This window comes from Nicotiana tabacum, chromosome 3 (genome assembly GCF_000715075.1).
Source record: "Nicotiana tabacum cultivar K326 chromosome 3, ASM71507v2, whole genome shotgun sequence".
Taxonomy (NCBI): domain Eukaryota; kingdom Viridiplantae; phylum Streptophyta; class Magnoliopsida; order Solanales; family Solanaceae; genus Nicotiana; species Nicotiana tabacum.
In genome coordinates, this window is record NC_134082.1 from 123,168,824 (window position 1) to 123,181,911 (window position 13,088).

Below are 13,088 nucleotides of genomic sequence, written 5' to 3' on the forward strand. Positions count from 1 at the left end.
TTGAATTCTTATCGTGCGTCCTTTGATTCAGCTTGAAATGTAGCTTTTTGAATTCCTTCCACGTGTTCGTATGCACGCATGAGCGCTCAGTATCAGATGTGCCTTGATGGCTTGTGATTCCCTGATCGAGGGGCGAGATGTGATCTCTGTGAGTTTGATGTTGGGCCAGTCTGGAGGACCTGAGGCCAAATATTTGCCTATGGCTTGAGCACCGAGGTGCTGATTGTGTGAGCAAGTATTTTTGAACTTATATGTTCGGTAGTGTCCCTATTAGTGGGAGTGATGGCTGGATAACTATGTGATGAGTATGTTAGTACTGCGAGATGTATCCATCTTGATTTGAGGTATAGCCCCGAGTTATGGGTGTGCAAAGAGTCTTTTCATGTGTCCTAGTTGGGAGTGAAGTAAATTTCATGTTGCTGTATGAGTTCAGACTCAAGAAGACTAAGTGACTGCGTAATGGTTATGATAGTGGAAGGTATACATAAATGTTAGTTTAAGGCGAAGAAGGTGGGTTATCTCATGCGAAGTGTTTTGAGGTTGTACGATCCTTATGTGTCTGTTAGATTTGCGAGTGAAGGATATGTGTTGCAACTTAAATTGGGTCGCTTAGTGAGTGGGTGTAACTGTTGCGAGAGTGGAATGCGAGATTTGCAGAAGAGTTAAAATTCTAGATGATCTGTGTTTTCACAAGCTTATAAAAGATTTGAGTTTAATCTCATTATGGTATCATGGCATCAATAGAGTATAATCGTTATGAGTTATTGAGCGTGTGTTGATCTATGGCTTCGAGCCAAGTGGGGGAGTCCGCTATTGAATAGTTGATTGCACGGTTATGTGCTCTAATGGTTCCAGTTCGAGGCGTATTTGTAAATCAGTTGTGGCTCGAGTAAAGGAAATTTCAATAAAGGCTATGTTATGCTTTATGGGTGTACGAGAATCGGGGAATGACTTGAGTTGTGGTTGGTAACGAATGCTCGGTGCATAGAGCAGGAAGTTGCTTGGTTATATTGGAATGATGTCACATTCTGCAGTGTCGGAGTGCTAATGAAGCACAAGTTGTTCGGTTCGTTTAATCAATCTAACTACGGTTTGAGTAGTGTGGATGACTCTAGAGAATGGTCCTATTGTGTTCAAAACTCTACATGCAATAATTGGAGGCTTCTAAGTTGTACTTATGGATAGAAACTGAGTTTTCAGTGGAAGATGGCAAGACTTGTGGTATTTTCTATATTAATTATGGGATTCTATATATCAGTATCGTGAAGGTGAAGGTAATGGCTTTGGGGAACACTTAAAGAGTATTCAGCGGCTTAGGAGCCTTAGACGGTGTAGCTTTATGCTTGGGTTTCGTGTGATAAGCCTAGGTTGAGGAAATTTTGGTGCTATAGCAAGAAGGAATATCAAGTTGAAGATGAATCAGAAAGAATTTAGATAGATGGGGTATCTTGATCGTAGACCAAATCGGTATGGTAAGGATATGATTAATTCCTTGTGTGTGTTCGAGGTAATGAGTTCCTACAGCTATTTTGCAACAATGCTCTTGGGTTTTGATGGCTTGCTTAGCTTGGTCTAGTTAGAAGGATTCAGTCCTGGCAATTGAATTTGTTCAAATGGAATTGGGAGAGTTCTTATTGATTTCTACCGTGGTTGGAGAGGTGCAATTTCTCCGAGTGTGAGAAGCATAAGATATGTAATGATTTTTCTTCAAGATGGGATCAATGGAAGTTCTTGGCTAGATGAGTTACAGTTCAGTTCTTAAAGGAAGTTCATAAAACTCTTAGGCAGCGGGTAGCCTCAGGTGATTAAGGAAATGGTACTGCTAATTGGAAATGATTTGACGAGAGTCTATGCTTTAGTAAAAGGGCAATGTTATTAAGTGGAAGCACTTCGGTAGTATTGTGGCATCTTCTTTTTAGATCGACTGGTGATATTCGGGTTTGCTTGGTGGCACAGGGAAATTTTAGAGCATCTATAGTGGAATGATTGGGTATTAGAGGTGTGTTATATATTCGGATGTTGAAATTGGGATAGGATATGGTGATTCATGTGTCGTATGGACGTGGAGGCGGAAGTTCTCATATTCAGGCTATGTTGTGATTGTAGATCGTGTGTATCAGCACTGTTTAGTGACTACCGAGATTTGGAGGCCCGAGTGGATCTTTCTTTGCTTGGAATGTTAGATTTTGGATGTGATGTTGGGGATTTAGACTGATCGTCTCAGTGTTGGGTTATTCTGGAATATTGTGTTATGGGCTAGGTTGGAAATTCCAAAGGTTGAGTGGCGATGTGCGTTAGGTTATGTTCTAGTGGAGTGTTTTATATTTCATAGAACAACGGACAACTGGGAAGGATTGTTTTTCTTAATTGGGCCTTCGTGATGGATGTCAGTGCAGAGGTTTCTACCATTGATTCAGTTCCGGTGTTGAGGGACTTTCCGGAAGTGTTTCTTGTGGCCGAGCATGTCGTCGGGCGAGGTTGTGGATTTCGGTATTTATGTGATGCCGGGTGTCACACCTCCCTTTTCCGTCCCCGCGAGGGGTGAAGGAGTTTTTTCCAATTAAAGGACAATCGAAACGGGATTTATTTATTTATATCAGAGTCGCCACTTGGGAGATTTAGGGTGTCCCAAGTCACCAATTTTAATCCCGAATCGAGGAAAAGAATGACTCTGTATTACAGTCTACGAACCAGAAATCCGGATAAGGAATTCTGTTAACCCGGGAGAAGGTATTAGGCATTCCCGAGTTCCGTGGTTCTAGCACGGTCGCTCAACTATTATTTTTGGCTTATTTATCTGATTTTTTAAATAATTAAGAACTTATATGCAAATTTAGCTTTTAAAATCGCTTTTGTCATTATTCCTCTTATTATTTTATACAAGAATTGCAACGTCGTAAAAACGAATCTCGAACCACGTCACAACCAGTGTATACGTGATTTGTTGATGCATTTTGACTTTACTGAGATTGGGATTTGGGTTACATAAATGCACACTCATGTTTAAGAAAATACCCTTATTAAATATGCGCCAAAATACTACGCGTTATTATACTATTAGGTAGGACTGTGAAATTTACTAAATGGCCCATCCCGGAATCTAAGTATTTTTAAGAAAAATAAATAAGATTGGAGGTTTTTTGCACAAATTTTGTATTGTTTATATTTATTTATTTTTAGCGAAATCCTCCCTTATTTTATGAATATCTTAAAATGACTTCATTTCTTTTATTAAACTTGTCTATAGATACAAAAATCAATTTTTTACATACTTAAAATAACGTATTAAATACTAGTTTAAGACAAATATTTAACGAAATGAAATATCACTAAAATGTAATTATAAAAAACTATACGGAATTGTCAAATAATATTTTAAAAGAAACTAATTATCCCATCTAGATTAAATTCACATTGTTAGATGACTTGAGCTATTGAAATTAATTATTTACAATTACGGAGAATTAGAAACAGTCTTGACTACTAATGCGTATTTCTAAAAATTAAATAATTTAACCTTAACTAACCTTGTTTTAATTCAAATCATGTCCTAATACTTGATTCGCAAAATTAATTCATGTTTTAACTGAATTTAGCTACATGATTCCGATTAACTTAACATTGGTGATACTAAAACCCTTATGAATAAGGAACTTAATCAATTTTGCCAAACTGATTTAATAAAGCCATTTTTACGTTATTTTCTTCTATTTTAATTATTTGACAGTTTAATCAGTAATGAACATGCTTAAATATATACTACCTAATAATCAGGTTAAAGCAAAGCATTATTTAATACATCGCTACAATATGCCTAATTATGCAAAACAACGGCGATTTACAGAATAATAATACATGAAATAACCTAAGTGTAATTAAATAAAAAAACTAAATTAAAAATTTAAACTTCCATTCTTCATTTCAGCTTACAAAAGGCCAAAATTACAGTTGTGTACCTGGTATTGTCAATATAAGAAGAAGAAAGTCAGCCACGTAGTACGTAACACAGCAACAACAATAATAACCAGCAATCCAGTCAACAGAAATCCCAGTGACAGATTTGAAAATCAAAATAAAATCCAGAAACACTGACAACAAACAACGGACAGAAACCAAGGGAATTTTCAGATTTGAAAGGCTAATTAATGTTTAACCCTTAATTTCTAAACCCGTATATCAGAATATTTATCAGGTGTGTACTACTCTCTCTTCTAATTTCCAGCTCCTATTTGTATTCTTTTTTTCTTTTTTTTTCTTGAAAGTTTTAATATTTTTCGGAATTTTTCTTTCTCTCTTAAATATTCAGCTCTTTTTTTTTCTCTCTCTCTATCTGTCCCTCCTCAAAATCTGATTCAAGCCTTTTATTTATATCTCATCCCAAACCCTTTAATCAATTAATAACAACCACTTTGTCCTACCAAACCCACTGTCTTCTCACTCATCCCCCACTACATTAAACAAATATATCAATCCAACCCATTAAATTTTGTCCCCCATACCTAACATAAATAATTACCATATTCCCCTCCACTACATTATGTCTTGTCCCCCATTTATATTAAACAATTATATCACCCACACCTTATTACATTTTGTCCCCCATGCTTAACATAAAGAATTATTCAAAATGTTCAATTCCCAAACTACCCCTCCGACCTTATTGCAATTACCATTTTACCCCTGAACGTACTGCAAATTACCAAACTACCCCCATCAGCTATAACCAATTCACCTAATCAATCTTAACCAAAATATAGCCAATATGATCAATTTCTAACAATGTTCAACAACAAATTCAAACTAAATGATGAACAACAAAGAAACAACTAAAATTATCTTGATTGAACAACATCTTTAACAACAAACAAACCTACTTTCAGATTCAACAACAACAACAAACAAACAAACATATTCAGATTTCTAAATTCAATAATCATTTGAACTTAAAATCTAACAACTTTACAACCAACAATTCCTATATTAAAACTAAACAAAATCATGAAGCAAACTGAAGAAATAATCAAAAATGATAATCATCAAATAAGAAGATCAAACTATACTAATTTCGGATTCAAGATCAATCAAACAAAGTATGAACATAAATGAAAAGATTCAACAACAATAACAAACAAGCTTTATTTAAACTTCGAATTAAACTTAAACAAAACAAATAAACATATTCAAATCACTAATCTTCAAATAATCAATTAGTCTTTTTAAATTAAATCCAACAAAATTATAACAAAGATACATGATCCAAAAATTAAAACCAAAACATAACTTCACATTAAATCACTGAATTAAAAACGAACTTAAAAAACATGAATACGAATTAAATCTATATTAACGACAAACAATGGATTCAAACGATTTAAGCTAACACTTTTCTATATTAAAACTAAATCCTCTTAAAATTAATAAAACAAACTGAAAAATAATTTAATTGAATCTTCAACTTAAATCTATCAACAATATAATTAATCAAACTAACAATTTCTAACAAAAATAAACAAGAAAAATAAAACAACTGAATAAAAATCAAGAACAAGAATCAAGCATTTAATGATTTCATATCCGAAAAATATCAAACAAATTATGGATGGGAACGAAACTTAAACCAACTAACCTGATCGGAACGATGATGAACTCGAACGAAAACAAATCTGCCCGGAAACAAATATCGCACCAAAACCATTTGACGCCGAAGACGATCACGAACGGACAAACGAAGAACTTGAAGGAGAAGTAACGGACAGCAGCAGCGCAGGCAGCAGTTCCAGGAGCAGTAGCTCAACACGATGGAATTGCAGCAGCAATACGTCGGAGCAGGCAACAACGCGAATGGAGACGCAGCAGCGCGGCACAGTAGCAGCTGGGCTGCTTCACGTAGGAGAAACGATGGCGGATTTGGGTGGTATATTGGTGGTGTTGTATGTGTTGTTCACAGTTGGAAGACAAAGCAGGAGGGGGGGGTCGTTCATGGCGACGTGAAGACGAAGCAGAAGAAGGTGCAGTAGCTATGGAAGCTCGACGAGGGCAACAACAATGGTTGGCTCAACAACGATGGTTGCTCGTCAATGGCGGACGTGAGGAGGAGGCTGGTTGTTGCTGGTTGGGCGACGAAACAGCTGCCATGACGAAGAAGATGAAGACGAAGAAGCAGTAAGGGTGGAGCTTTGGGGTCGACGCAACTCGTCAATGGCGGACGGGGGTGGTCGACTGGTTTTTTCCGGTGATTGGAGGGGTCGTTTGGAGGTGAGGAAAGAGATGACGACGTGTGGGGGAAAGGGCAGCTGGTTAGCAGCAAGGGGGGGAAGCCATGGTTGCTTGCTTTAGAGTTTGGAGAAGAAGAAGAAAATGAGAGGGGGGGGATGGGTTTAGTTTAGGGTTTTTTGGTTTTGTTTTTTTTTTTGGAAATGCAAGATAGGGGGTGCTGGGTCTTTGGGATTATGGACCGGGTCGACCCGGTTTGAAATGGACCGGGTCATGGGGAAGGTTGGGCAATTATTTGGGCCTGGGGTTGAAATTTGAAGAAGTGGCTCAATCCGATTTTTCTTTGTATTTTTGCTCTCCTTTCTTCTTTTATTTTTCTTAAACTAAATTATAAAAATACTTGAATTATTATTAAAAACTAAATTAAGTTATAAAAGTGCAAATTAACTCCCAATAACAATTAACGCACAATTAAGTAATAATTAAGCATAAAATTGTATATTTGGACATTAAATGCTAAAAATGCAAAATATGCCTATTTTTGTAATTTTTTAATTTTTTGTAAAACAAACTTAATTACTAACAATTGTAGAATTAAATCCTACATGCAAAATGTGACATATGTTTTTGTATTTTTATTAATTTAACAAATAAACATGCACATACAAATACAAATAATTATCCAAAATATCACAAAATATCACAAAATTGCACATCAAGGAAAATCATTTTATTTTTGAATTTTTTGGGAGTAATTCTTTCATAGGGCAAAAATCACGTGCTCACAGCTGCCCCTTTTTGTTCGAAAACACGAAGGGTTTTCGTGCAAAGATAAAGTGAGCGGATACGAGCGATTTTTGCCCGTTCGAGTACTCCGTGTGAAGCACTTTTTGAAAGATCTGACCGAACCTCTGCTTCAAAGGTTTCCTACATATCCTGGGCTGAACAGGAATCAGGTCAATGTAGTTCGGGAAGTTTTGGTACCTGGGACTACCATGGGACTGCAATGTTACTGCTGTTGCATGCTACTTTTACTGTTTGCTGACCTCCTTATTATACCATGCTTAAAAGAAAAATCTAGAAGTTTGGTTAGACTACGGATTGCAAGATCTTATCTGTCTTCCCCTTGCTCTGGTTTCCTTACTTTCTTGTCGGCTTGTGTTTCCTCTGGTGCCTTTCTTTCGAAAACTGCTGGGGATGACACTGGCCTTTTGCCTTTTGAGTATAAGTTTTATTATTCCGTTTTGTCTGCTGGGGATGCTGCTTTCTGCATTAAAGTTTGTTATGCTGAGGATTTTTGTCGTAACCCTCCTCATTACTGCCTTCTGCTTGATCTTGACATGTATTCTTCTGTTCTGCAGGCGGGCTCATGACTTCAATCTTAACTTTTGAAAGATGACACAACCTCAATTCTCCAGGCGGGATCCTGACTTTAACAATATAACAACCTCCGTTCTGCAGGCAGGATTCTGACTTCAGCAACAACTTAAATGTAACACCTCCATTCTCCAGGCGGGCTCCTAACTTCAACAAATCCTTAAAAATAACACCTCCATTCTCCAGGCGGGCTCCTGACTTCTTCAATCCTTAAAAATAACACCTTCATTTTCCAGGCGGACTCCTGACTTCAACAACTTTTTTTAAAAAATATAACAACCTCCGTTCTCCAGGCGGGCTCCTGACTTCAATAACTTCTTAAATTTTATCACCTCCATTCTCCAGGCGGGCTCCTGACTTCTTCAACCTCTTCAAAATTTTATCACCTCCATTCTCCAGGCGGGCTCCTGACTTCAACAACTCCTTAAAAATAACACCTCCATTTTCTGCCCCAGTTTGATGATCTTCTCTGTGACCCTGTCTTCTTGCGGTCAATAATATTTCTTTTCCCTGTTTCAAATCAAAGAAAAATTTATTAGTTTAAAATGGGGGCGAGTGATCGTGCCACTTCTGCTGAAGATGGTTTTTCCCTTTTCTTTTCCTTTCATTGCTATAAAACTTGCTAGGGAGAATACTGATTGCTGGGGCTGATATTCCTGCTGGGGATGGTTGTCGTTCCTCTTCCTTCCCCGCTCCGTGTCGTCCGACCATTGTGGAGCTTGGTCGAGAATCTGTCGGAGTTGTCCCTGTATCTCGCAAATCTGCTGAGGATCATCTTGGAATTTGATCCATAACTTCCCTTGGAAATTTGGGCCTCTTAAGATCTAGACTCATTCATCATTTGGTCTTGCGACAAACTTCTTTTCGCTTTGTCGCCTTATCTTTGGCTTGGTGTTTTCGCATTTTGCCTTGCACCATTTTGGCAATTGGCAGCAAACTCTGAAAATCCTTTTCAAAAATAAACTACTGGGGAAATAAAATCTTTTAAACCAAGAAATGAAAGAGTGATAATTTTAAAGATAGAAAAAGAAGTCTTTCTGAATAAACGCTAGGGAAAAAGAAAAGAACAGAACTTATCTGAATGATATAACCAATCCCAACGATCATGTCGTGCATTTCGGATTGATCAACCCAGTCTATTTGTATCAATCAATTTTTCGGATGGCCTCATCTCGCTGGGGATAAATAAATACTCAACTTTTGACAAAGGTGGACCTTCTCCGCCAATCTCGCCTTGTCGCCTCATAGTGCCCTTCGAGGGGTTTTCACTAATAAGACTCTCTCATTTCTCTTAACTCCCATCGTCTCATGGTGCCTGTGAAGGTTTTCACCAATAAGACTCTCTCATTTTATTTTATTTTTCAGTTGGGGACTGGAGCATTTGTCGATATGACGCTCTTTGTTGGGGATTCTTTCGGCTATCAATTCATTTTTAGTTTATGATCCCTTCTCTGCTGGGGATCAGAGTGTTGTTCCCGACTTCCATGTGCATGAACTTGGCACTTCTTGGATACTGATCGGGAGGTTTTTTTGGACAACAATATGGTTTTTTTTATGGCTAAAAGGAAAAGGGGTATCAAAAAGTTTTAAAATAATTTGGTGGGGCAAAACAGTACAACTCTTGGAATCAAACTCTTTTTTTTTCACCACTTCTGCCCTAGTTCTTCTTGCTTGGGGATTTTTATTTTTTGGTTACATTATGACCGAGCCGTGAGGCGCCTACGAATCCTTCTTTGAGGAATCAGGTCAAACGTAGTTCCCAATTCCTTTGTTTTTCTTGTGATTTTTCTTTTGTCTTTACTATTGTTTTTCTCTCTTTTTATCTTTTATTTTAATTACTGACTCCAAAAGAGGGATATGAAAGAATAAATAAGGCTCAAAAGGGTAAGCAAAGGTTAAGGTGTTTGGATAGAAGAAAGAATTGCCTCCGTCATTTCATTCTCCGATAAATGTCAACCACAAACAAATGATAATTACAATCAAAAGAGATCATACATAATATCTTTTAACTGCATCGGAATTGATATCCATGTCGACGCATTTCCCTTCGATATCTGTTAAACATAAAGCGCCATTGGACAACACTCTGGTTACAATGAATGGTCCTTGCCAATTCGGGGCGAACTTGCCCTTTGCTTCTGCTTGGTGTGGCAGGATTCGTTTCAACACTTGTTGCCCCACTTCAAATTTTCTGGGGCGCACCCTCTTGTTGTAGGCTCTTGCCATTCTCCTTTGATATAACTGGCCATGACACACAGCTGTCAATATCTTTTCATCAATCAAGCTCAACTGTTCCAAACGGGTTTTGACCCACTCATCATCATCAATCTCAGCCTCGGCGACAATCCGAAGGGATGGAATTTCCACTTCTACCGGTATTACTACTTCAGTTCCATATACCAACAAATAAGGGGTTGCACCTACTAAGGTCCGGACGGTAGTGCGATAACCCAACAATGCAAATGGTAATTTTTCATGCCATTGCCTGGATCCTTCTACCATCTTCCTCAGTATCTTCTTGATGTTCTTGTTGGCCGCTTCAACAGCTCCATTTGCCTTGGGACGATAAGGTGTGGAATTACGGTGTGTAATCTTAAACTGTTCACATACTTCTCTCATCAAACTGCTGTTAAGATTAGCACCATTGTCCGTGATTATCACTTTCGGGATCCCAAATCTACAGATGATATGGGAATGGACAAAATCCACTACTGCCTTCTTGGTTACTGACTTGAAAATTTTGGCTTCAACCCACTTAGTAAAATAGTCAATGGCCACCAGAATGAACTTGTGACCGTTCGAAGCTGCCGACTCAATAGGCCCAATGACATCCATGCCCCATGCCACAAATGGCCATGGTGCTGACATTGTGTGCAATTCCGTTGGTGGAGAATGAATCAGATCTCCGTGTATCTGACACTGATGGCATTTTCGTACGAAACTGATACAATCATGCTCCATAGTGAGCCAATAATACCCTGCTCGAAGAATCTTCTTTGCCAATATATATCCGCTCATATGTGGCCCACAAACTCCAGCATGTACCTCGGTCATAACTGTCGTGGCTTGACTGGCATCTATACATCTCAGCAATCCCAAATCTGGGGTTCTTTTGTACAACACTCCCCCATTGAGGAAGAAACCATTTGACAATCGCCAAATGGCTCTTTTTTTATCTCCAGTGGCCTGCTCAGGGTATATCCCCATCCTGAGGTACTCTTTGACGTCATAAAACCATGGCTCGCCATCCACTTCTTCCTCTATCATGTTGCAATATGCATGCTGATCACGAACCTGGATGTGCAACGGGTCAACATAAATTTTGTCTGGGTGATGCAATATTGATGCTAAAGTGGCCAATGTATCGGCAACCTCATTGTGAACTCTTGGGATGTGTCTGAACTCCACTGATCGAAATCACTTGCTCAAATCGTGCAAACATTGTCGATATGGTATGAGCTTCAAATCCCGTGTTTCCCATTCACCCTGAATTTGATGCACCAGGAGGTCCGAGTCCCCTAAGACCAAAACGTCCTGGACATCCATGTCTGCCGCTAATCGCAAACCCAAAATGCATGCCTCATACTCAGCCATGTTGTTGGTACAATAGAAACGCAGTTGAGCTGTAACAGGATAATGATGTCCTGTTGCAGAAATAAGCACTGCTCCTATTCCAACTCCCTTCGCATTCGCGGCTCCATCAAAGAAAAGCTTCCAACCTAGTTCCTCAGGTAAGTTCAACTCATCTATATTCATTACTTCCTCGTCAGGAAAATACGTCCTCAACGGCTCGTATTCTTCATCAACAGGATTCTCAGCCAAGTGATCTGCCAACGCTTGGGCCTTCATGGCTGTCCTCGTCACATAGACGATGTCAAACTCCGTGAGTAATATTTGCCATTTTGCTAACCTTCCTGTGGGCATAGGCTTCTGGAAAATATACTTTAACGGATCCAACCGGGAAATAAGATAAGTAGTATATGAGGATAAATAATGTTTCAACTTCTGGGCCACCCAGGTTAGGGCGCAGCATGTCTTCTCGAGTTGAGTGTACTTAACCTCATATACTGTAAACTTCTTGCTGAGATAATAGATGGCTTTCTCTTTTCTTCCCGTAATGTCGTGTTGCCCCAACACGCAACCAAAAGAATTCTCCAAGACCATTAGATAAAGAATTAGCGGTCTTCCCGGCTCAGGGGGAACCAATACAGGTGGATTTGATAAATATTCTTTGATCTGATCGAATGCCTCCTGGCATTCCGCCGTCCATCCTATTGCAACATCCTTCTTCAACAGCCGAAAAATGGGTTCACAGGTTGCTGTGAGTTGAGCAATAAATCTGCTGATGTAATTCAATCTTCCCAACAGACTCATTACTTCTGTCTTGTTCTTCGGCGGTGGCAACTCTTGGATAGATTTGATTTTTGATGGATCCAGTTCAATACCTCGCTGACTGACAATGAATCCCAAAAGCTTCCCAGATGGAACACCAAATGCACATTTAGCCGGGTTGAGCTTAATATCATACCTTCGAAGTCTTTGAAAGAACTTCCTTAGGTCTGCTATGTGGTCTTCCTGATGCTTGGACTTTATGATTACGTCGTCTACGTACACTTCAATTTCTTTGTGAATCATGTCATGAAACACAGTGGTCATTGCTCTCATGTACGTTGCCCCAGCATTCTTCAAACCAAATGGCATTACCCGGTAGCAATAAGTTCCCCACGACGTAATGAAGGCTGTTTTTTCCGCATCTTCCTCATCCATCAGAATCTGATGATACCCAGCATAGCAATCTACAAAAGATCCGATCTCACGTCCGACACAGTTGTCGATCAAGATATGGATGTTGGGTAAAGGAAAGTTGTTTTTAGGGCTTGCCCTGTTCAGATTGCGGTAATCGACACACACCCTGATCTTTCCATCTTTCTTTGGTATCGGTACCACATTAGCCAACCAGTCAGGATATCGAGTGACACGAATAACCTTTGCTTGCAACTGCTTGGTTACTTCTTCTTTAATCTTCACACTCATATCCATTTTGAACTTCCTTAATTTTTGCTTGACGGGAGGGCATGCCGGGTCAGTGGGCAATTTATGAACCACTAAATATGTGCTTAACCCTGGCATGTCATTATATGACCATGCAAAAACATCCTTGAACTCAATAAGTGTTTTGATCAATTCCTCCCTGATATTTGGTGCAATGTGGATGCTTATTTTAGTTTCTCTGATATCGCCGGCATCCCCTAAATTGATGGCTTCTGTGTCATTTAAGTTGGGTTTGTATTTTTCTTCAAATTGGATTAACTCCCTGTTTATCTCCTCGAATGCTTCATCCTCATCGTATTCTGATTCATTATCATAATCGACCTCTTGTATGGTTAGCTCGGAATCAGATTGATCTTTTAGACTAGGTTGAAGATCCGTTGTGCATGCCATGTCATTAGAACCAGTATGAAAAGAACTGTTCAGAAAAAGAAACGAAAGAAACAAAA